Source organism: Triticum dicoccoides, chromosome 5A (genome assembly GCF_002162155.2).
Source record: "Triticum dicoccoides isolate Atlit2015 ecotype Zavitan chromosome 5A, WEW_v2.0, whole genome shotgun sequence".
Classification (NCBI taxonomy): domain Eukaryota; kingdom Viridiplantae; phylum Streptophyta; class Magnoliopsida; order Poales; family Poaceae; genus Triticum; species Triticum dicoccoides.
The window spans coordinates 610,723,344-610,749,754 of NC_041388.1; positions in this window are offsets into that span (position 1 = coordinate 610,723,344).

Below are 26,411 nucleotides of genomic sequence, written 5' to 3' on the forward strand. Positions count from 1 at the left end.
GCGTACAAGAAGTTGAGATCGATCGGGACGATCGTGACAGAAGACGTGAGAGGAAAGCTGCAGGAGAGAGAAGAAGAGATAGAGATGAAGTACAAGTTTAAACAACAGGTCCTATCCCTATACAACTATTCTAACATATTTTGCCCACCTCCCTCCATCAGTGTTAAAATATATTGCCCACCTTCCTCCATCAGTTCGTACTTTTGGATGAGTTGGCTGGTGCATGAATTTAATATGGTATCCGAGCCAAAAGGTCTTGAGTTCAAGACCCTGCCAACGCAGTATTAAATAAAACGATTCTGCGGCCTACATCGATCCCACGTCTAAGGACTAAAATAGTCTAGATGTGAGGGGGGGGTGTTAAAATATATTGCCCACCTCCCTCCATCAGTTCAGACTTTTGGATGAGTTGGCTGGTGCATGAATTTAATAGCTTGGAGGTGCCCGGCTCCGCCTCCGCCTGAGCTTCTTGCAGCTACGATTCATGTTCCCGCTCCTGCCTCGTTTGGGGCTGTGGCAGCAATGGTGGTGGAGATGGAGACGGAGGCGGAGGCGGCGTGGTGGCGTCGTCAGCTGGCCCGGTCCCGTCGAGGGTGAGCTCGTCCGCCGGCGCAACTCTGGAGAGCGTGAGCAGACGCAGCGCGTCCAGGCACGTATAGGCCTGGGCGGCGGCCTCCTGCTTTCGTGCCCTGGAGCGGCGGCCTCCTGCTTTCGTGCCCTGGAGTGGCGGATGGGGGCCATCTCCACTCCTCGACACTCGCTACTAGGTCAGAGTGAGGGGTCGGGGTAAAGGGACGAACAGGAAGAAGTCTGGACAAGAGCAGAGTCACGCGAGCTCTGTAGTGGTGCTCGATAGGGCAGGAAGGAGGAATCATGTCGACCGAGCATTGTTCATTGTACATTTGTACTCAACGGCTAGTGTGGTTGTGGCCACTTGTGGGTATCCTCAACCACATGGCTAGGGATAGCCCTTATTTTTGTTTGGTTGGGTGGGCGAGGTTAGTCCTTTTGTTTGGTTCGAAGGATGAATTGAGGATAGTTATCGTAATGTTTGGTTTGATTTGAGTGATGTGCTGCAAGTTGTGAACACACATGAGAAAAAATATTCATGAACATAGCTCAGCAACACATGAGTGAACACACCTAAGCACCCATCCACATCATGCAACACACATCAAGCACGCCTCAACTCAACAACACGCACACACTCGTGCATACAACAGCAAGAAATAGAGCATCACACACGTTCTGTTTCATCGGTGGACAAATATACAATAGCAGAAAATACATCACGAACGTGGTGCATACAACAGCAGTAGCAACTCCATGCACGCAGCCGTCGTGCCACTCTCAATCGCCGCCCTCTGGGAGATCCAGCCGCGCCGCCGCTAAGGCCAACTCCACCGCGTAACCCATCCGGTCCGAATTTGTCCGTTTGAGATAAGATACGACTCATCGGTAATACCCAAGCGGACAGAGTTGCCCGCTAGTGTCCGTTTTGACCCCAAACCCAGACCAAATTTGCGCGACAAATGCGGTTGGACGGACACGAAATGGACGTTGTCGCTGGTTGCTCTCGTCCGCTCCGTCCTCTCTATAGCCCACAAATCAGTGACCGCACATCCCGCTCGCCCCACTAGCCGCCGCCGCACGCCGCCGTCCCTCCGCCTCCATGTTCCCCGCGCAGGCCGCCGCCGTCCCTTCGCCTCCCCGCTCGCCGCGCCGTTCCTCCGCCTCCCCCTCGCTGTGCAGGTTGCCGGGATTCGCTTCTCCGGCCTGTTCCATGCGTCCATCGCCTCGCTATGCCGACGCGGCTCCATCGTGCGGGGGTGTAGCAGCAACAATTGGGCTCTAGCAAGCTAGTAAGCGCGCCCGTGCATGCATCGCTGCTAGCTAGCTAGCCAGCCAGCCCGTGTGTGCTAGCTAGCCGCACCCATGCCGCACCGAGTTGGGGCCGGGCGCGAGCGAGCGCGCGCTTCCGAGACGGGGTTGCGCGCTCTGGCGGCGTTGCGGCGTGTGGGGAGCTCGAGGCGGGGCAGGCGCGCTCCAGCGAGCGCGGGGCGGCCTTGGAGCTCAGGGTGGGCGCGCTCCGGCGAGCACGGGGCGGCCCGGGTGCTCGGGGTGGGCGCGCTCCGGCGAGCGTGGGGCTTCGGGCAGCTGGGGAGCTCGGGGCGGCACGCGGCGCGGTGCTGCCGGGAAGCTCGGAGCGGGGCTGCACGGTGGGTGCGCTCCGACAAGCGCGGGATGGCCCAGGAGCTCGGGGCGGGCGCCCTCTAGCGAGGCAGGGTGCGGTGGCAAGGCGAAGGAGCTCGGTGCGGGCGGGCCACGTCCATTTGCGGTCAGGATGCCTCCTACGTGCTGGGCGCAGATACTTTTGTCCGTCTGTCCGCCCCTGGACGTCCGCTAAATCGCACCCCAAACGAATAGGAACGGACATCCGTTTGGGGTCGCGCGGTGGAGTTGGCCTAACCCCGGCCTGTGTCGCCTGTGCGCACCCGACGCAACGGGCGGCCGGCCGCCGCCACACGCGAGTGCATGATTGGAAAGAACTCACATCACGCAGTCACATGACTCACTACTTGCAATAGCCAAAAAACGATTCGCGGGCGCAACTGCTGGGATGCGCACACGGGGGTGGTTGCCACAGGGATGATGGCAGGCCGCGATATGGTGGTCCAACACTGCAGGTAGCGCCATTGAGTCATCACTGTTCTTCAACGCATAACTATGATTGGATAAATACATGCATGATATAGAGCAATGTAGGTTAACTAATTTTTTTAAGGGGAGGTAGCAGTTTTTTTAAACACCTATAACTTTATTGATACTCATAACAATCACAGTTATAACAGATACACTGATTTGAACTTAAGATTAAAAAAATACAAAGTAACTTCTATGCCTAAAAAATATAATGAAATCTCTTCAAAACACATTCTTGGTAGCGGTTGTTAGTGGCTCGCTGCATTTTACGCGATTGCTTGAGGCCTAGCAAAGGGCTAATGTAATGGGTTGCGCCCTGTACCAAATGTGATACCCATTAAGTGCATCTCTAGCAGGTGCGCTACCTCACCGCTGGCCCATACATTTGCGGTCGGGATAGCGTTTCCGGCCTTTTTCGGGCCAGAACTGGTCCGTCAAACTTTCACCGGCCCGTAAAAATTATACGGGCGGCCCGCAAACCACCTCTCCAACCGCTATATGCACGTGGATAGGGCAATTTAGGGTTCATGTCTCGCATCAGATCCGCCCAGTGGCGGAGGTAAAAACTCAATATAGCAAGGGGCAAACATGTTATATAATGTTAGAAGGAGCCAAATCATCTAAATCTTGCTAATTTTGTTTGACAAATGGAGGATTAGGAGCACATATAGTTGTATTTGTCAGAGCATAGGAGGGGCTAAGGTCCCTGCCAGCCCCCTGCCTCTGCCAATGGATCCGCCGTGTTCCTCTTCCCCTCTGCCACAGTTCCGATGAGCTCATCCGGCCAAATCGAGCGCAACCATGTCGGGAGAAGGCCGCAAACCTAGGGGTCGCCGCCGTGCAAGCGCGGCCGGCAGCTCAGTCCTCCCGCCGTCGAGCGGTGGCGCTCAGCACAGGTACGCAACCGCGATGCCCTCTCCCGCAGCGGCAAGAGCTGCGAGTGGCGGCGCTTCAACTAGCTCTATGAGGCTCTCTAGCCTTCCACGAAGAAGCTTCGCGAGGCGGAGGACGAGCGCTCGCCGCGAAGGAGGCGCTGGAGGCCGGCAAAGAGGGAGCCGCCAAATGCTATGATGCGATGAAGGTGGAGTATGACCTGGCCTACACTTTCTACCAGTCGACGTACAAGTATTACCTCGGCGTGAAGCCGTGAGCCGCCGCCACCCTCCGTTGTGAAGCCATGAGCGGCCGCCACACTCCATCGTCTAGTGATGAATTCCAGCGAGGTTCAAACTATCTATGTAGTGGGAACATGTTTTACCCTAAGTCTTTTAAATTTGTAAGTCCATTTACGGTATCTTTTCTACGTCGCGCAAAATCTGCCCGCAAAATCGATTTAGGGCAAATAGTAAATCGATTTTGCGAGTTGGCCATTTAGCGGCTCTGCTAGAGATGCTCTAAAATGTAGCGTAGACATTTGTTCCCTCCCTAGGTCGTGGCATGGGCAATTTGAACCCTGCTACACATGTGTTTAGTTTGGGTGATGGCCCATGTTGGGGAACGTTGCAGAAAACAAAAATTTTCCTACTCGTTTCACCAAGATCCATCTAGGAGTTCATCTAGCAACGAGTCATCGGATGCATCTACATACCTTAGTAGATCGCGTGCGGAAGCGTTCAAAGAACGGTGATGATGTAGTCGAACACGACGTGATCCAAATCACCGATGACCAAGCGTCGAACGGATGGCACCTCCGCGTTCAACACACGTACGGGACGGGAGACGTCTCCTCCTTCTTGATCCAGCAAGGGGGAAGGAGAGGTTGAAGAAGATCCAGCAGCACGACGGCGTGGTGGTGGATGCAGGGCATCACAGTAGCAGGGCTTCGCCTATACTACGAAAGAGAGACGTAACGGGGAGAGAGGGAGGCGCCAGGGGCTGGTGTGTCAAGTCCCTCCTCTCCCCCACTATATATAGGGGTGCCAGGGGGGCGCTGGCCCTAGTAGATGGAATCTACTAGGGGGGGCGGCGGCCAAGGGTGGGTTTCCCTCCCCCCCAAGGCACCTAGGGGTGCCTTCCACTAGTGGGACTCCTCCCCCATGGAAACCCTAGGCGCATGGGACTAGTGGGGCTGGTGCCCTTGGCCCATCTAGGCCAAGGCGCACCCCCTACAGCCCATGTGGCCCCCCGGGACAGGTGGCCCCACCCGGTGGGCCCCCGGGACCCCTTCGGTGGTCCCGGTACAATACCGATAACCCCGAAACTTGTCCCGATGGCCGAAACAGCACTTCCTATATATAATTCTTTACCTCCGGACCATTCCGGAACTCATCGTGACGTCCGGGATCTCATCCGGGACTCCGAACAACATTCGGGTTACTGCATATACATATCTTCACAACCCTAGCGTCACCGAACCTTAAGTGTGTAGACCCTACGGGTTCGGGAGACAAGCAGACATGACCGAGACGACTCTCCGGTCAATAACCAACAGCGGGATCTGGATACCCATGTTGGCTCCCACATGCTCCATGATGATCTCATCGGATGAACCACGATGTCGAGGATTCAATCAACCCCATATGCAATTCCCTTTGTCAATCGATATGTCACTTGCCCGAGATTCGATCGTCGGTATCCCAATACCTCGTTCAATCTCGTTACCGGCAAGTCACTTTACTCGTACCGTAATGCATGATCCCGTGACCAGACACTTGGTCACTTTGAGCTCATTATGATGATGCATTACTGAGTGGGCCCGGTGATACCTCTCCGTCATACGGAGTGACAAATCCCAGTCTTGATCCATGTCACCCAACAGACACTTTTGGAGATACCCGTAGTCTACCTTTATAGTCACCCAGTTACGTTGTGACGTTTGGTATACCCAAAGCACTCCTACGGTATCCGGGAGTTATACGATCTCATGGTCTAAGGAAAAGATACTTGACATTGGAAAACTCTAGCAAACGAACTATACGATCTTGTGCTATGTTCAGGATTGGGTCTTGTCCATCACATCATTCTCCTAATGATGTGATCTCGTTATCAATGACATCCAATGTCCATAGTCAGGAAACCATGACTATCTGTTGATCAACGAGCTAGTCAACTAGAGGCTTACTAGGGACATGTTGGTGTCTATTATTCACACATGTATTACGATTTCCGGATAACACAATTATAGCATGAATAAAGACAATTATCATGAACAAGGAAATATAATAATAATGCTTTTATTATTGCCTCTAGGGCATATTTCCAACAGTCTCCCACTTGCACTAGATTCAATAATCTAGTTACATTGTGATGAATCGAACACCCATGGAATTCTGGTGTTGATCATGTTTTGCTCTAGGGAGAGGTTTAGTCAACGGATCCGCTACATTCAGGTCCGTATGTACTTTACAAATCTCTATGTCTCCATCTTGAACATTTTCACGAATGGAGTTGAAGCGACGCTTGATGTGCCTTGTCTTCTTGTGAAACCTGGGCTCCTTGGCAAGAGCAATAGCTCCAGTGTTGTCACAGAAGAGCTTGATCGGCCCCGATGCATTGGGTATGACTCCTAGGTCGGTGATGAACTCCTTCACCCAAATTGCTTCATGTGCTGCCTCCGAGGCTGCCATGTACTCCGCTTCACATATAGATCCCGCCACGACGCTTTGCTTGCAACTGCACCAACTTACTGCCCCACCATTCAAAATATACACGTATCCGGTTTGTGACTTAGAGTCATCCAGATCTGTGTCGAAGCTAGCGTCGACGTAACCCTTTACGACGAGCTCTTCGTCACCTCCATAAACGAGAAACATTTCCTTAGTCCTTTTTAGGTACTTCAGGATATTCTTGACCGCTGTCCAGTGTTCCTTGCCGGGATTACTTTGGTACCTTCCTACCAAACTTACGACAAGGTTTACATCAGGTCTGGTACACAGCATGGCATACATAATAGAACCTATGGCTGATGCATAGGGGATGACGCTCATCTCTTCTATATCTTCTGCCGTGGTCGGGCATTGAGCCGAGCTCAATCTCACACCTTGCAAAACAGGCAAGAACCCTTTCTTGGATTGATCCATATTGAACTTCTTCAATATCTTATCAAGGTATGTGCTTTGTGAAAGACCTATGAGGCGTCTCGATCTATCCCTATAGATTTTGATGCCTAATATATAAGCAGCTTCTCCAAGGTCCTTCATTGAAAAACTCTTATTCAAGTAGGCCTTGATGCTGTCCAAGAGTTCTATATCATTTCCCATCAAAAGTATGTCATCTACATATAATATGAGAAATGCTACAGAGCCCCACTCACTTTCTTGTAAACGCAGGCTTCTCCATAAGTCTGCGTAAACCCAAACGCTTTGATCATCTCATCAAAGCGAATGTTCCAACTCCGAGATGCTTGCACCAGCCCATAAATCGAGCGTTGGAGCTTGCACACCTTGTCAGCATTCTTAGGATCGACAAAACCTTTCGGCTGCATCATATACAATTCTTCCTTAAGGAAACCATTAAGGAATGCCGTTTTGACGTCCATTTGCCATATCTCATAATCGTAAAACGCGGCAATTGCTAACATGATTCGGACGGACTTTAGCTTCGCTACCGGTGAGAAAGTCTCATCGTAGTCAACCCCTTGAACTTGTCGATAACCCTTAGCGACAAGCCGAGCTTTATAGATGGTCACATTACCATCCGCGTCTGTCTTCTTCTTAAAGATCCATTTATTTTCTATGGCTCGCCGCTCAACGGGCAAGTCAGTCAAAGTCCATACTTCATTTTCATACATGGATCTTATCTCGGATTTCATGGCTTCTAGCCATTTGTCGGAATCCGGGCCCGCCATCGCTTCTTCATAGTTCGAAGGTTCACCGTTGTCTAACAACATGATTTCCAAGACAGGGTTGCCGTACCACTCTGGTGCGGAACGTGTCCTTGTGGACCTTCGAATTTCAGTAGGAGGTTGATCAGAAGTATCTTGATAATTATCATTAACTTCCTCTCTAGTCGGTGCTGGCACCTCAGGAACATTTTCTTGAGTTGCGCCATTTTCCGGTTCAAGAGGTAATACTTCATCAAGCTCTACTTTCCTCCCACTTACTTCTTTCGAGAGAAACTCTTTCTCTAGAAAGGACCCATTCTTGGCAACAAAGATCTTGCCTTCGGATCTGAGGTAGAAGGTATACCCAATAGTTTCTTTTGGGTATCGTATGAAGACGCATTTTTCCGACTTGGGTTCGAGCTTTTCAGGTTGAAGTTTCTTGACATAAGCATCGCATCCCCAAACTTTTAGAAACGATAGCTTAGGTTTCTTCCCAAACCATAATTCATACGGTGTCGTCTCAACGGATTTCGGCGGAGCCCTATTTAAAGTGAACGCGGTAGTCTCTAAAGCATAGCCCCAAAAAGATAGCGGTAAATCGGTAAGAGACATCATAGATCGCACCATATCGAATAGAGTGCGATTACGATGTTCGGACACACCATTACGCTGAGGTGTTCCAGGCGGCGTGAGTTGTGAAACGATTCCACATTTTCTTAAGTGTGTGCCAAATTCGTGACTCAAGTATTCTCCTCCACGATCTGATCGCAGAAACTTGATTTTCCTGTCACGTTGATTTTCAACCTCACTCTGAAATTCCTTGAACTTTTCAAAGGTTTCAGTCTTGTGTTTCATTAAATAGACATACCCATATCTACTCAAGTCATCAGTGAGGGTGAGAACATAACGATATCCACCGTGAGCCTCAACACTCATTGGACCGCACACATCAGTATGTATGATTTCCAATAAGTTGGTTGCTCGCTCCATTGTTCCTGAGAACGGAGTCTTGGTCATTTTACCCATGAGGCATGGTTCGCACGTGTCAAATGATTCATAATCAAGAGACTCTAAATGTCCATCAGCATGGAGCTTCTTCATGCGTTTGACACCTATGTGACCAAGGCGGCAGTGCCACAAGTATGTGGGACTATCGTTATCAATCTTACATCTTTTGGTACTTACACTATGAATATGTGTAGCTTTACGTTCGAGATCCATAAAGAATAAACCATTCACCATCGGAGCATGACCGTAAAACATATCTCTCATATAAATAGAACAACCATTATTCTCGGATTTAAATGAGTAGCCATCTCGAATTAAACGAGATCCTGATACAATGTTCATGCTCAAACTTGGCACTAAATAACAATTATTGAGGTTTATAACTAATCCCGTAGGTAAATGCAGTGGTAGCGTGCCGACGGCGATCACATCGACCTTGGAACCATTCCCAACGCGCATCGTCACCTCGTCCTTCGCCAGTCTCCGTTTATTCCGCAGCTCCTGCTGTGTGTTACAAATATGAGCAACGGCACCGGTATCAAATACCCAGGAGTTACTACGAGTACTGGTAAGGTACACATCAATTACGTATATATCAAATATACCTTTGGTGTTTCCGGCCTTCTTATGCGCTAAGTATTTGGGGCAGTTTCGCTTCTAGTGACCCTTCCCTTTGCAATAAAAGCACTTTGTCTCAGGCTTGGGTCCATTCTTTGACTTCTTCCCGGCAGCTTGCTTGCCGGGCGCGGCAACTTCCTTGCCGTCTTTCTTGAAGTTCTTTTTACCCTTGCCCTTCTTGAACTTAGTGGTCTTTTTGACCATCAACACTTGATGTTCCTTCTTGACTTCTACCTCTGCTGATTTCAGCATAGCAAATACTTCAAGAATGGTCTTTTCCATCCCCTGCATATTGAAGTTCATCACAAAGCTCTTGTAGCTTGGTGGAAGCGATTGGAGGATTCTGTCAATGACCGCATCATCCGGGAGATTAACTCCCAGCTGAGTCAAGCGGTTATGCAACCCAGACATAGTGAGTATGTGCTCACTGACAGAACTGTTTTCCTCCATCTTACAGCTGAAGAACTTGTCGGAGACTTGATATCTCTCGACCCGGGCATGAGCTTGGAAAACCAGTTTCAGCTCTTCGAACATCTCATATGCTCCGTGTCTCTCAAAACGCTTTTGGAGCCCCGGCTCTAAACTGTAAAGCATGCCGCACTGAACGAGGGAGTAGTCATCGGTACGTGCCTGCCAAGCGTTCATAACATCTTGTTCTGCAGGGAGAACGGGTGCGTCACCAAGCGGTGCTTGTAGGACATAATCTTTCTTGGTAGCTATGAGGATGATCCTCAGGTTCTGGACCCAGTCCGTATAGTTGCTGTTGGGGAACGTTGCAGAAAACAAAAATTTTCCTACTCGTTTCACCAAGATCCATCTAGGAGTTCATCTAGCAATGAGTGATCGGATTGCATCTACATACCTTTGTAGATCACGCGCGGAAGCGTTCAAAGAACGGGGATGAGGAAGGCGTACTCAACGTGATCCAAATCACCGATGACCAGCGCCGAACGGATGACACCTCCGCGTTCAACACACGTACGGGACAGGAGACGTCTCCTCCTTCTTGATCCAGCAAGGGGGAAGGAGAGGTTGGTGAAGATCCAGCAGCACGACGGCGTGGTGGTGGATGCAGGGCGTCACAGTAGCAGGGCTTCGCCTATGCTACAAGATGGAGACGTAACAGGGAGAGAGGGAGGCGCCAGGGCCTGGTGTATGAAGTACCTCCTCTCCCTCACTATATATAGGGGTGCCAAGGGGGGCGCCGGCCCTAGTAGATGGAATCTACTAAGGGGGGCAGCGGCCAAGGGTGGGGGTCTTGCCCCCCAAGCAAGGGGGCGCCCCCTCTAGGGTTCCCCCCAAACCCTAGGCGCATGGGCCCTTGGGGGGTGGCGCCCCAGCCCACTTTGGGCTGGGTTCCCTCCCACTTCATCCCATGGGGCCCCCCGGGATAGGTGGCCCCACCCGGTGGACCCCCGGGACCCTTCCGGTGGTCCCGGTACAATACCGGTGACCCCGAAACTTGTCCCGATGGCCGAAACAGCACTTCGTATATATAATTCTTTACCTCCGGACCATTCCGGAACTCCTCGTGACGTCCGTGATCTCATCCGGGACTCCGAACAATATTCGGGTTACTGCATATACATATCTTCTCAACCCTAGCGTCACCGAACCTTAAGTGTGTAGACCCTACGGGTTCGGGAGACAAGCAGACATGACCGAGACGACTCTCCGGTCAATAACCAACAACGGGATATGGATACCCATGTTGGCTCCCACATGCTCCATGATGATCTCATCGGATGAACCATGATGTCGAGGATTCAATCAACCCCGTATGCAATTCCCTTTGTCAATCGATATGTTACTTGCCCGAGATTCGATCGTCGGTATCCCAATACCTCATTCAATCTCGTTACCGGCAAGTCACTTTACTCGTACCGTAATGCATGATCCCGTGACCAGACACTTGGTCACTTTGAGCTCATTATGATGATGCATTCCCGAGTGGGCCCAGTGATACCTCTCCGTCATACGGAGTGACAAATCCCAGTCTTGATCCATGTCAACCCAACAGACACTTTCGGAGATACCCGTAGTCTACCTTTATAGTCACCCAGTTACGTTGTGACGTTTGGTATACCCAAAGCACTCCTACGGTATCCGGGAGTTACACGATATCATGGTCTAAGGAAAGATACTTTGACATTGGAAAACTCTAGCAAACGAACTATACGATCTTGTGCTATGTTTAGGATTGGGTCTTGTCCATCACATCATTCTCCTAATGATGTGATCTCGTTATCAATGACATCCAATGTCCATAGTCAGGAAACCATGACTATCCGTTGATCAACGAGCTAGTCAACTAGAGGCTTACTAGGGACATGTTGGTGTCTGTTATTCACACATGTATTACGATTTCCGGATAACACAATTATAGCATGAATAAAGACAATTATCATGAATAAGGAAATATAATAATAATGCTTTTATTATTGCCTCTAGGGCATATTTCCAACAGTCTCCCACTTGCACTAGAGTCAATAATCTAGTTACATTGTGATGAATCGAACACCCATGGAATTCTGGTGTTGATCATGTTTTGCTCTAGGGAGAGGTTTAGTCAATGGATCCGCTACGTTCAGGTCCGTATGTACTTTACAAATCTCTATGTCTCCATCTTGAACATTTTCACGAATGGAGTTGAAGCGACGCTTGATGTGCCTTATCTTCTTGTGAAACCTGGGCTCCTTGGCAAGAGCAATAGCTCCAGTGTTGTCACAGAAGAGCTTGATCGGCCCCGACGCATTGGGTATGACTCCTAGGTCGGTGATGAACTCCTTCACCCATATTGCTTCATGTGCTGCCTCCGAGGCTGCCATGTACTCCGCTTCACATGTAGATCCCGCCACGACGCTTTGCTTGCAACTGCACCAGCTTACTGCCCCACCATTCAAAATATACACGTATCCGGTTTGTGACTTAGAGTCATCCAGATCTGTGTCAAAGCTAGCGTCGACGTAACCCTTTACGACGAGCTCTTCGTCACCTCAATAAACGAGAAACATTTCCTTAGTCCTTTTCAGGTACTTTAGGATATTCTTGACCGCTGTCCAGTGTTCCTTGCCGGGATTACTTTGGTACCTTCCTACCAAACTTACGGCAAGGTTTACATCAGGTCTGGTACACAGCATGGCATACATAATAGAACCTATGGCTGATGCATAGGGATGACGCTCATCTCTTCTATATCTTCTGCCGTGGTCGGACATTGAGCTGAGCTCAATTTCATACCTTGTAACACAGGCAAGAACCCCTTCTTAGATTGATCCATATTGAACTTCTTCAATATCTTATCAAGGTATGTGCTTTGTGAAAGACCTATGAGGTGTCTTGATCTATCTCTATAGATTTTGATGCCTAATATATAAGCAGCTTCTCCAAGGTCCTTCATTGAAAAACTATTATTCAAGTAGGCCTTGATGCTGTCCAAGAGTTCTATATCATTTCCCATCAATAGTATGTCATCTACATATAATATGAGAAATGCTACAGAGCTCCCACTCACTTTCTTGTAAACGCAGGCTTCTCCATAAGTCTGTGTAAACCCAAAGCTTTGATCATCTCATCAAAGCGAATGTTCCAACTCCGAGATGCTTGCACCAGCCCATAAATCAAGCGTTGGAGCTTGCACACCTTGTCAACATTCTTAGGATCGACAAAACCTTCCGGCTGCATCATATACAATTCTTCCTTAAGGAAACCATTAAGGAATGCCGTTTTGACGTCCATTTGCCATATCTCATAATCGTAGAATGCAACAATTGCTAACATGATTCGGACGGACTTTAGCTTCGCTACCGGTGAGAAAGTCTCATCGTAGTCAACCCCTTGAACTTGTCGATAACCCTTAGCGACAAGTCGAGCTTTATAGATGGTCACATTACCATCCGCGTCTGTCTTCTTCTTAAAGATCCATTTATTTTCCATGGCTCGCCGTTCAAGGGGCAAGTCAGTCAAAGTCCATACTTCATTTTCATACATGGATCCTATCTCGGATTTCATGGCTTCTAGCCATTTGTCGGAATCCGGGCCCGCCATCGCTTCTTCATAGTTCGAAGGTTCACCGTTGTCTAACAACATGATTCGAAGACAGGGTTGCCGTACCACTCTGGTGCGCAACGTGTCCTTGTGGACCTTCGAATTTCAGTAGGAGCTTGATCAGAAGTATCTTGATCATTATCATTAACTTCCTCTCTAGTCGGTGCAGGCACCTCAGGAACATTTTCTTGAGTTGCGCCATTTTCCGGTTCAAGAGGTAATACTTCATCAAGCTCTACTTTCCTCCCACTTACTTCTTTCGAGAGAAACTCTTTCTCTAGAAAGGACCCATTCTTGGCAACAAAGATCTTGCCTTCGGATCTGAGGTAGAAGGTGTACCCAATAGTTTCTTTTGGGTATCCTATGAAGACGCATTTTTCCGACTTGGGTTCGAGCTTTTCAGGTTGAAGTTTCTTGACATAAGCATCGCATCCCCAAACTTTTAGAAACGACAGCTTAGGTTTCTTCCCAAACCATAATTCATACGGTGTCGTCTCAATGGATTTCGACGGAGCCCTATTTAAAGTGAATGCGGCAGTCTCTAAAGCATAGCCCCAAAAGGATAGCGGTAAATCGGTAAGAGACATCATAGATCGCACCATATCTAATATAGTGCGATTACGACGTTCGGACACACCGTTACGCTGAGGTGTTTCAGGCGGCGTGAGTTGTGAAACTATTCCACATTTTCTTAAGTATGTGCCAAACTCGTGACTCAAGTATTCTCCTCCATGATCTGATCGTAGAAACTTGATTTTCCTGTCACGTTGATTTTCAACCTCACTCTGAAATTCCTTGAACTTTTCAAAGGTTTCAGACTTGTGTTTCATTAAGTAGACATACCCATATCTACTCAAGTCATCAGTGAGGGTGAGAACATAACGATAGCCACCGCGAGCCTCAGCACTCATTGGACCGCACACATCAGTATGTATGATTTCCAATAAGTTGGTTGCTCGCTCCATTGTTCCTGAGAACGGAGTCTTGGTCATTTTACCCATGAGGCATGGTTCGCACGTGTCAAATGATTCATAATCAAGAGACTCTAAAAGTCCATCTGCATGGAGTTTCTTCATGCGTTTGACACCTATGTGACCAAGGCGGCAGTGCCAACTATCATTATCAATCTTACATCTTTTGGTACTCACACTATGAATATGTGTAGCAATACGCTCGAGATTCATTAAGAATAAACCATTTACCATAGGAGCATGACCATAAAACATATCTCTCATATAAATGGAACAACCATTATTCTCAGATTTAAATGAGTAGCCATCTCGAATTAAACGAGATCCCGATACAATGTTCATGCTCAAAGCTGGCACTAAATAACAATTATTGAGGTTTAAAACTAATCTCGTAGGTAAATGTAGAGGCAGCGTGCCGACGGCGATCACATCGACCTTGGAACCATTCCCGACGCGCATCGTCACCTCGTCCTTCGCCAGTCTCCGTTTATTCCGCAGCTCCTGTTGTGAGTTACAAATATGAGCAACGGCACCGGTATCAAATACCCAGGAGTCACTACGAGTACTGGTAAGGTACACATCTATTACATGTACATCAAATATATCTTTTGTTTTGCCGGTCTTCTTGTCTGCTAAGTACTTAGGGCAGTTCCGCTTCCAGTGACTGCTTCCCTTGCAATAAAAGCACTCAGTCTCGGGCTTGGGTCCATTCTTCGGCTTCTTCCCGGCAGCTTCCTTGCCGGGCGCGGCAACCTCCTTGCCGTCCTTCTTGAAGTTCTTTTTACCCTTGCCTTTCTTGAACTTAGTGGTTTTATTGACCATCAGCACTTGATGTTCCTTCTTGACTTCTACCTCCGCTGATTTCAGCATTGAGAACAACTCAGGAATGGTCTTTTGCATCCCCTGCATGTTGAAGTTCATCACAAAGCTCTTGTAGCTTGGTGGAAGCGACTGGAGGATTCTGTCAATGACCGCATCATCCGGGAGATTAACTCCCAGCTGAGACAAGCGGTTATGTAACCCAGACATAGTGAGTATGTGCTCACTGACAGAACTATTTTCCTCCATCTTACAGCTGAAGAACTTATCGGAGACTTCATATCTCTCGATCCGGGCATGAGCTTGAAAAACCATTTTTAGCTCTTCGAACATCTCATATGCTCCATGTCTCTCAAAACGCTTTTGGAGCCCCGGCTCTAAGCTGTAAAGCATGCCGCACTGAACGAGGGAGTAGTCATCAACACGTGTCTGCCAAGCGTTCATAACGTCTTGGTTCTGTGGGACGGGAGCTTCACCTAGCGGTGCTTGTAGGACATATTCTTTCTTGGCAGCTATGAGGATGATCCTCAGGTTCCGGACCCAGTCCGTATAGTTGCTGCCATCGTCTTTCAGCTTGGTTTTCTCTAGGAACGCGTTGAAGTTGAGGACTACGTTGGCCATTTGATCTACAAGACATATTGCAAAGATTTTAGACTAAGTTCATGATAATTAAGTTCATCTAATCAAATTATTAATGAACTCCCACTTAGATTAGACATCCCTCTAGTCATCTAAGTATTACATGATCCGAGTTAACTAGACCATGTCCGATCATCATGTGAGACGGACTAGTCAACGTCGGTGAACATCTTCATGTTGATCGTATCTTCTATATGACTCATGCTCGACCTTTCGGTCTACTGTGTTCCGAGGCCATGTCTGTACATGCTAGGCTCGTCAAGTTAACCCTAAGTGTTTTGCATGTGTAAAACTGTCTTACACCCGTTGTATGTGAACGTAAGGATCTATCACACCCGATCATCACGGCGTGCTTCGAAACGACGAACTTTAGCAACGGTGCACAGTTAGGGGAGAACACTTCTTGAAATTGTTATGAGGGATCATCTTATTTACTACCGTCGTTCTAAGTAAACAAGATGCAAAACATGATAAACATCACATTCAATCACATAATAAACATGACATGATATGGCCAATATCACATAGCTCCTTTGATCTCCATCTTGGGGCTCCATGATCATCTTGTCACCGGCTTGACACCATGATCTCCATCATCGTGTCTCCATGAAGTTGCTCGCCAACTATTACTTCTACTACTATGGCTAACGCGTTTAGCAATAAAGTAAAGTAATTTACATGGCGTTTCTCAATGACACGCAGGTCATATAAAAGAATAAAGACAACTCCTATGGCTCCTGCCGGTTGTCATACTCATCGACATGCAAGTCGTGATTCCTGTTACAATAGCATGAACATCTCATACATCACATATAGATCATTCATCATTCATCACAACTTTGGCCATATCATATCACAAACCACTTGCTGCAAAAACAAGTTAGACGTCCTCTAATTGTTGTTGCAAGTTTTACGTGGCTGAATTAGGGTTCTAGCAAGAACGTCTTCTTACCTACGTTAAAGCCACAACGTGATTGGTCAAGTTCTATTTACCCTTCATAAGGACCCTGTTCATTGAATCCGTTCCAACTAAAGTGGGAGAGACAGACACCCGCCATCCACCTTATGCAACTAGTGCATGTTAGTCGGTGGAACCGGTCTCACGTAAGCGTACGTGTAAGGTTGGTCCGGGCCGCTTCATCCCACAATACCGCTGAAGCAAGAAAAGACTAGTAGCGGCAAGAAAGTTGACAAATCTACGCCCACAACAAATTGTGTTCTACTCGCGCAAGAAGAACTACGCATAGACCTAGCTCATGATGCCACTGTTGGGGAACGTTGCAGAAAACAAAAATTTTCCTACTCATTTCACCAAGATCCATCTAGGAGTTCATCTAGCAACGAGTGATCGGATTGCATCTACATACCTTTGTAGATCACGCGCGGAAGCATTCAAAGAACGGGGATGAGGAAGGCGTACTCAACGTGATCCAAATCACCGATGACCAGCGCCGAACGGACGGCACCTCCACGTTCAACACACGTATGGGACAGGAGACGTCTCCTCCTTCTTGATCCAGCAAGGGGGAAGGAGAGGTTGGTGAAGATCCAGCAGCACGACGGCGTGGTGGTGGATGCAGGGCGTCACAGTAGCAGGGCTTCGCCTATGCTACAAGATGAAGACGTAACAGGGAGAGAGGGAGGCGCCAGGGGCTGTTGTATGAAGTCCCTCCTCTCCCTCACTATATATAGGGGTACCAAGGGGGGGGGCGCCGGCCCTAGTAGATGGAATCTACTAGGGGCGGCGGCGGCCAAGGGTGGGGGGCTTGCCCCCCAAGCAAGGGGGCGCCCCCTCTAGGGTTCCCCCCAAACCCTAGGCGCATGGGCCCTTGGGGGGTGGCGCCCCAACCCACTTTGGGCTGGGTTCCCTCCCACTTCAGCCCATGGGGCCCCCCGGGATAGGTGGCCCCACCCGGTGGACCCCCGGGACCCTTCTGATGGTCCCGGTACAATACCGGTGACCCCGAAACTTGTCCCGATGGCCGAAACAGCACTTCCTATATATAATTCTTTACCTCCGGACCATTCCGGAACTCCTCGTGACGTCCGGGATCTCATCCGGGACTCCGAACAATATTCAGGTTACTGCATATACATATCTTCTCAACCCTAGCGTCACCGAACCTTAAGTGTGTAGACCCTACGGGTTCGGGAGACAAGCAGACATGACCGAGACGACTCTCCGGTCAATAACCAACAACGGGATCTGGATACCCATGTTGGCTCCCACATGCTCCACGATGATCTCATCGGATGAACCACGATGTCGAGGATTCAATCAACCCCGTATGCAATTCCCTTTGTCAATCGATATGTTACTTGCCCGAGATTTGATCGTCGGTATCCCAATACCTCGTTCAATCTCGTTACCGGCAAGTCACTTTACTCGTACCGTAATGCATGATCCCGTGACCAGACACTTGGTCATTTTGAGCTCATTATGATGATGCATTACCGAGTGGGCCCAGTGATACCTCTCCGTCATACGGAGTGACAAATCCCAGTCTTGATCCATGTCAACCCAACAGACACTTTCGGAGATACCCGTAGTCTACCTTTATAGTCACCCAGTTACGTTGTGACATTTGGTATACCCAAAGCACTCCTACGGTATCCGGGAGTTACACGATCTCATGGTCTAAGGAAAGATACTTTGACATTGGAAAACTCTAGCAAACGAACTATACGATCTTGTGCTATGTTTAGGATTGGGTCTTGTCCATCACATCATTCTCCTAATGATGTGATCTCGTTATCAATGACATCCAATGTCCATAGTCAGGAAACCATGACTATCCGTTGATCAACGAGCTAGTCAACTAGAGGCTTACTAGGGACATGTTGGTGTCTGTTATTCACACATGTATTACGATTTCCGGATAACACAATTATAGCATGAATAAAGAAAATTATCATGAATAAGGAAATATAATAATAATGCTTTTATTATTGCCTCTAGGGCATATTTCCAACAGTTTCTGCCATCATCTTTCAGCTTGGTTTTCTCTAGGAATGCGTTGAAGTTGAGGACTACGTTGGCCATTTGATCTACAACACATATTGTAAAGATTTTAGACTAAGTTCATGATTATTAAGTTCATCTAATCAAATTATTAATGAACTCCCACTTAGATTAGACATCCCTCTAGTCATCTAAGTATTACATGATCCGAGTTAACTAGACCGTGTCCGATCATCACGCGAGACGGACTAGTCAACGTCGGTGAACATCTTCATGTTGATCGTATCTTCTATACGACTCATGCTTGACCTTTCGGTCTTCTGTGTTCCGAGGCCATGTCTGTACATGCTAGGCTCGTCAAGTTAACCCTAATTGTTTTGCATGTGTAAAACTGTCTTACACCCGTTGTATGTGAACGTAAGGATCTATCACACCCGATCATCACGACGTGCTTCGAAACGACGAACTTTAGCAACGGTGCACAGTTAGGGGAGAACACTTCTTGAAATTGTTATGAGGGATCATCTTATTTAGTACCGTCGCTCTAAGTAAACAAGATGCAAAAACATGATAAACATCACATGCAATCAAATAATAATAGTGACATGATATGGCCAATATCACACAGCTCCTTTGATCTCCATCTTGGGGCTCCATGATCATCTTGTCACCGGCTTGACACCATGATCTCCATCATCATGATCTCCATCATCTTATCTCCATGAAGTTGCTCGCCAACTATTACTTCTACTACCATGGCTAACGCGTTTAGCAATAAAGTAAGGTAATTTACATGGCGTTTCTCAATGACACGCAGGTCATATAAAAGAATAAAGACAACTCCTATGGCTCCTGCCGGTTGTCATACTCATCGACATACAAGTCGTGAATCCTATTACAATAGCATGAACATCTCATACATCACATATAGATCATTCATCATTCATCACAACTTTGGCCATATCATATCACAAACCACTTGCTGCAAAAACAAGTTAGACGTCCTCTAATTGTTGTTGCAAGTTTTACGTGGCTTAATTAGGGTTCTAGCAAGAACGTCTTCTTACCTACGTTAAAGACACAACGTGATTTGTCAACTTCTAATTACCCTTCATAAGGACCCTGTTCATCGAATCCACTCCAACTAAAGTGGGAGAGATAGACACCCGCCAGCCACCTTATGCAACTAGTGCATGTTAGTCGGTGGAACCGGTCTCACGTAAGCGTACGTGTAAGGTTGGTCCGGGCCGCTTCATCCCACAATACCGCTGAAGCAAGATAAGACTAGTAGCGGCAAGAAAGTTGACAAATCTACACCCACAACAAATTGTGTTCTACTCGCGCAAGAAGAACTACGCATAGACCTAGCTCATGATGCCACTGTTGGGGAACGTTGCAGAAAACAAAAATTTTCCTACTCGTTTCACCAAGATCCATCTAGGAGTTCATCTAGCAATGAGTCATCGGATGCATCTACATACCTTAGTAGATCGCGTGCGGAAGCGTTCAAAGAACGGTGATGATGTAGTCGAACACGACGTGATCCAAATCACCGATGACCAAGCGCCGAACGGACGGCACCTCCGCGTTCAACACACATACGGGACGGGAGACGTCTCCTCCTTCTTGATCCAGCAAGGGGGAAGGAGAGGTTGAAGAAGATCCAGCAGCACGACGGCGTGGTGGTGGATGTAGGGCGTCACAGTAGCAGGGCTTCGCCTATACTACGAAAGAGAGACGTAATGGGGAGAGAGGGAGGCGCCAGGGGCTGGTGTGTCAAGTCCCTCCTCTCCCCCACTATATATAGGGGTGCCAGGGGGGCGCCGGCCCTAGTAGATGGAATCTACTAGGGGGGCGGCGGCCAAGGGTGGGTTTCCCTTCCCCCCAAGGCACCTAGGGGTGCCTTCCACTAGTGGGACTCCTCCCCCATGGAAACCCTAGGCGCATGGGCCTAGTGGGGCTGGTTCCCTTGGCCCATCTAGGCCAAGGCGCACCCCCTACAGCCCATGTGGCCCCCCGGGACAGGTGGCCCCACCCGGTGGGCCCCCGGGACCCCTCCGGTGGTCCCGGTACAATACCGATAACCCCGAAACTTGTCCCGATGGCCGAAACAGCACTTCCTATATATAATTCTTTACCTCCGGACCATTTCGGAACTCCTCGTGACGTCCGAGATCTCATCCGGGACTCCGAACAACATTCGGGTTACTGCATATACATATCTTCACAACCCTAGCGTCACCGAACCTTAAGTGTGTAGACCCTACGGGTTCGGGAGACAAGCAGACATGATCGAGACGACTCTCTGGTCAATAACCAACAGCGGGATCTGGATACCCATGTTGGCTCCCACATGCTCCACGATGATCTCATCGGATGAACCACGATGTCGAGGATTCAATCAACCCCGTATGCAATTCCCTTTGTCAATCGATATGTCACTTGCCCGAGATTCGATCGTCGGTATCCCAATACCTCGTTCAATCTCATTACCGGCAAGTCACTTTAGTCGTACCGTAATGCATGATCCCGTGACCAGACACTTGGTCACTTTGAGCTCATTATGATGATGCATTACCGAGTGGGCCCGGTGATACCTCTCCGTCTTACGGAGTGACAAATCCCAGTCTTGATCCATGTCACCCAACAGACACTTTCGGAGATACCCGTAGTCTACCTTTATAGTCACCCAGTTACGTTGTGACGTTTGGTATACCCAAAGCACTCCTACGGTATCCGGGAGTTACACGATCTCATGGTCTAAGGAAAAGATACTTGACATTGGAAAACTCTAGCAAACGAACTATACGATCTTGTGCTATGTTTAGGATTGGGTCTTGTCCATCACATCATTCTCCTAATGATGTGATCTCGTTATCAATGACATCCAATGTCCATAGTCAGGAAACCATGACTATCTGTTGATCAACGAGCTAGTCAACTAGAGGCTTACTAGGGACATGTTGGTGTCTATTATTCACACATGTATTATGATTTCCGGATAACACAATTATAGCATGAATAAAGACAATTATCATGAACAAGGAAATATAATAATAATGCTTTTATTATTGCCTCTAGGGCATATTTCCAACAACCCATCCTGCACTGACGTCGTCATTCTGGAAAATGTGGTATTGATTGCGGCATTAGGGATCGAAGGGTACCGGAGACGATGTTTCTTGGAGTTTATAGCGGAAGATTGCCTCTCTCCATTAGGCTGCTGCTTGTTGGTTCGATTGTTGCCATGGGTGTTGTTGATGTGGACGGCCTTTTCCTTAGGTATGGCGGAGCTGGTGTGCTGGCTTTTCGCGAAAGCCTTGGTTCGGTAAGATATTAAAGGATACAGGCGACGATGCTGCTTGAAGGCGTCTTCAAAGAGTTCGCCCACACATCTTTGGGTTATGGGCATGTTGGTTGTGGAGTTGAGTTTGACCGAGGTCGGGATTGTTGGTTTTTTTGCACGATTGTCCGTTAATCAATCATGTGTGTATGGTTTTTCGGCCTGTTTTTCCATATAAATTGGGTCACTATGTTTTGTTTTTTCTCTCTTAATGAATTTGGCAGCGCACCTGCCTTGCACCTAAAAAATGTTAATAGGTCTAAAACAAACTCAATATTACTCAACAGTCCAATTTTTTATCATACTGCTATACTTTAAATAAGATTATACGCTACGATCTCAGGTGTCCCTGACCACTCAACCTCATTGCCGACTTAACCAAAAAAAGGCAAATTGAAACAGTCACCATGCATTTTGGCCTCCATTCGTCATGTTCCGATCCATCAATAGTTCAACACCAAATCCCCATTTGGGCATAGAATCCACCACCGTTAGCTTCTAAGTGAGTGATAGTTGCAAAAATAAGTTGATAACAAAGTTTTCTTTACCTCATTTTCTGGCACATCTGGCTGGAAAGAAATGCTTGCATCTTCAGGGGCAAACAGGCAGATGCTAGGCACATCATCAAAGCATGCCATAGCGACATGGAGCAATGGCGGCTCGCCGGTGCAACATGCATCCAGCAGCCCTTTGGGGACGTGACGTGAGATATCTCCCTCTGCGTGGTTAGTTTAGTTTTCCAGATGGTCGGATCTTTGGGGCCCGAAGTAAGATGTATTGTCTCTCCATTCCACGATCGCTTGATCAATTTTTGTAACCTCTCTCTCTGCTAAATGAAATGAAAACCAGCTATTTTGGCCATTTCAAAAAAAGAAAATTCCATGTGAGAAAAGACACTTAAGAAAATTCGCCTAAGTTGACGGACCTTTCAGTTATTATTCAATCCGAATGTTCTGTCCTGGTTGCTGCATTAACTTTTTTTTGTTTTGCGGGGTGGTTGCTGCATTAACTGACGAGTCATTGAACAAATCTGCTCATGGACATTTGATTCTGGAAATTAAGAGGATCCTGGATAGGTTTATTCCGCAGAAAATAGATCGTCATCAAAATAGTGTTGCTCATTGTCTTTTGATCGTTCTGAAGGTAGCACCGCCGGTTGGCTGGACCGTGTTCCAGACAATGTCTCTACTTTTGTACTAACGGACTGTAACACTATTTTAAAGGTATAAAGCAGATATTTACCCGCAAAAAAAGAGGTAAGTAAGTAATCATGGTGAATGAGACAAGATTTCATGATTTAGCCAGCCCCGCAAAGCAAAATAGCGTGCAGAAAACATACAGGCAACACACAAGTTTGCACACGAGCAGCAAAAGAAAGCATTGTTTGTGGTTATTTTTCCCCATCTGATACTTCAGTTCCATTGTAATAGAGGTGTCCGGCGCCGCCACACTATTACTGACGCTATATATATTGACATATATATGGTGCTTCTTTTGGTGTACGGCTGCACATGAGGTTGCTATCGAAACATATGCAGATGAGCAAATGCGAGCGCCACACATCTGAACATCGGTGCATGGTGTTACGGTGAGTGAGACCAGAACCAATCCAGTGAATGTTGAACGCTGGACTCTGGAAAGGTGGCATCCGGGGTATCAGAAACCAGCGTGTTGGCATTTTCCTGATGCCGCTCATTTCGAGGCAGTGGGCGCCTGCCTGGCTTTCTCATCCACACAAATCAAAACGTGGAGAGTTGTGAGATGAATAGCTTAATTTTGTTGCGAACAAGTTAACCCAACCAAACTTAAGAATGCAAGACACGGGAAAGAAGGAGCAAGGGCGTAGTGAAAAAAGTCACCAACTTATAAGTCGAAAAGTGAAAAAAGTGACTTATTTTGCTAAATAGACCTGACTTATAAGTCACCCCAACTTATAAGTCATAAGTTGCTCCACTCCAACTTAAAACTTATAAGTCACCCCCTTTTGCGTGGGTCCCACCACCTGCATGATGTTGATTGGTGTGAAAAGGTGTGTCAGGTGACTTATAAGTCAGGTGATAACCAAACAGGCGTGATTTATAAGTCACTAGTTTTAAGTCACCTGACTTATAAGGCGGGTGACTTATTGAAATCAAACAGGCCCTAAGACAATGACTTTTGGGCCGAGAGAGAGATCAATATGTAGAGATGCGTTTGAGTTGGTAGGTAAAAAGACGGGCAATTGGCAGCCCATTTTAATGCAGGAAAGTGGAAACACCAGGTGTCAGACTCGTGTACACTAGAGTATTGAAGTGGTACTAAGGAAAATCACAGATAGTTGTAAATTGTGATGTTCAACTTCAACTTACTGGCAGAGACGGCATCGTTGCTAGCTCAGACTGAATGTATTTTCTATCAATTGTTATCTAACCATATTTCAGCGAGGTCCGCTTCGGTACACCTCCTTATACCTAAATTAAGGGCTGACTTCATCTAGGAGGGAATGATGGTTAATTAAACTAATCAGTCCATTAATTGGTGCACCCAGTTTATACTTTTTTTCACGGGATACACCCAGTTTATACACAATAGTTCCAGACTAAAGTTTTCATCTATCCAAAGTGTACGTATTCACGTACTCGTTTTTCAAGTACGTCGGGATTTAGTTCGTGGATCTTTGGATCAGTATCAATTTGTAGCGATTATTTACAAGCAAAGGAAAAGCGATTCTCCATAGAAACTGATGGTGCCCGAGAGAAGCGCCGCATGATGCGGACGTCACCGGTGAGCACGAGCATGAGTGACATGGATATCAAAAAAGAAGCGTTTCTACTCCCTCGTGAGGGAGCCGCGTTGGGTTTATATTGATTGAGACAGAAACCCTGTCGTAGTTTACAAGAATCCAACGATCGCTCGGATAGGTTGGTTACAGGAGTACGAGATTGATACGAGAGGGAGAGAGAGATAGAGATAGAGTTGAGATTACAAAGTTAAACAACTATCTATCTAACACCCTCCCTTTATCTCAACTATCCTACATTGAGATTTCTCTTAAACTCCTCAAATGGCTTGACTGATAAGGCTCCATCTGCTACTTGATCCTTGGATGGAATAAACCGGATGTCCAACTTCTTCTCTTCAACTCTTTCCCGTACAAAATGAAAATCAATTTCAATATATATGTTTGGTTCTACCATGGAAAACAGGATTAGGAGAGAGATATGTGGCTCCCAAATTATCACACCATAAACATGAGACACGATGTTGCTTGATTCCCAATTCATTAAGCAGTGATTCCAACCAAATAATTTCAGCAGTGGCATTTGCTAGTGATTTGTACTCAGCTTCAGTACTTGACCTTGATACTGTGGCCTGCTTTCTGGCACTCCAAGAAATAAGATTAGAGCCAAAGAACACTGCAAATCCACTAGTTGACTTTCTGTCATCAGAACATCCTGCCCAGTCGGCATCAGAGAAAGCACTGACAAGAGTAGAGTTAGATCGTCTGAACTGAAGACCTAGACTCACAGTGTGTTTAATATATCGTATAATTCTCTTAACGGATGTCCAATGTACAATAGTGGGTGCATGCAGATACTGGCAAACCTTGTTAACAGCAAAGGATATATTTGGTCTTGTCAGTGTCAAGTACTGCAAGGCTCCCACAACACTCCTGTATTTTGTGCTCTCTTCCTCCTTAAGCGGCTCTCCTTCAAAGGCTGACAGTTTTTCTGAAGAAGACAATGGTGTAGGTGAAGGCTTACAGTCCTTCATCACCATACGAGTCAGAAGTTCAGTAGCATATTTCTCTTGATTCAGTACAATGCCATCTTGAATCTTCTTGACTTCAATACCTAGAAAGAAGTGTAGATCACCGAGATCTTTCAAAGCAAACTCTGAACTTAGATCATGCAGAAGAGCATTAGTAGCACTTTGTGAAGAGCTCGCAACTATAATGTCGTCAACATATATGAGCACAAATATAGTTGTGTTGGCCTTGTTATAAATAAACAGTGATGTGTCAGCTTTAGATGCAACAAAACCAAGGTACCTTAACTGAGAGCTCAACCTTGAATACCATGCTTTTGGTGCTTGTTTCAAGCCATACAACGCCTTGTCCATTTTACACACATAATGTGGTGTTTTCTTATTTTCATACCTAGGTGGTTGTCTCATGTAAACCTCCTCTTCCAAAACACCATGTAAAAACGCGTTCTGAACATCTAGCTGTCTCAAACTCCATCCCTTGGACACAGCAATAGCTAACACAAGCCTAATGGTTGTAGCTTTAACAACAGGACTAAAAGTATCTTCATAATCTAGGCCATAACGTTGTTTAAAACCTTTTGCAACTAGACGTGCTTTATATCTGTCAATCGAACCATCTGCCTTTTTCTTGATTCGGTAGACCCATTTACAGTCAATAATGTTTTTACCTCTTTCCTCAGGTACAAGATGTCAAGTCTTGTTCCTCATAAGTGCCGAGTACTCTTCATCCATTGCATTTTTCCATCTTGAATCTCCTAATGCATCCTCCAGTTTTGCTGGTTCTCCTGTAAT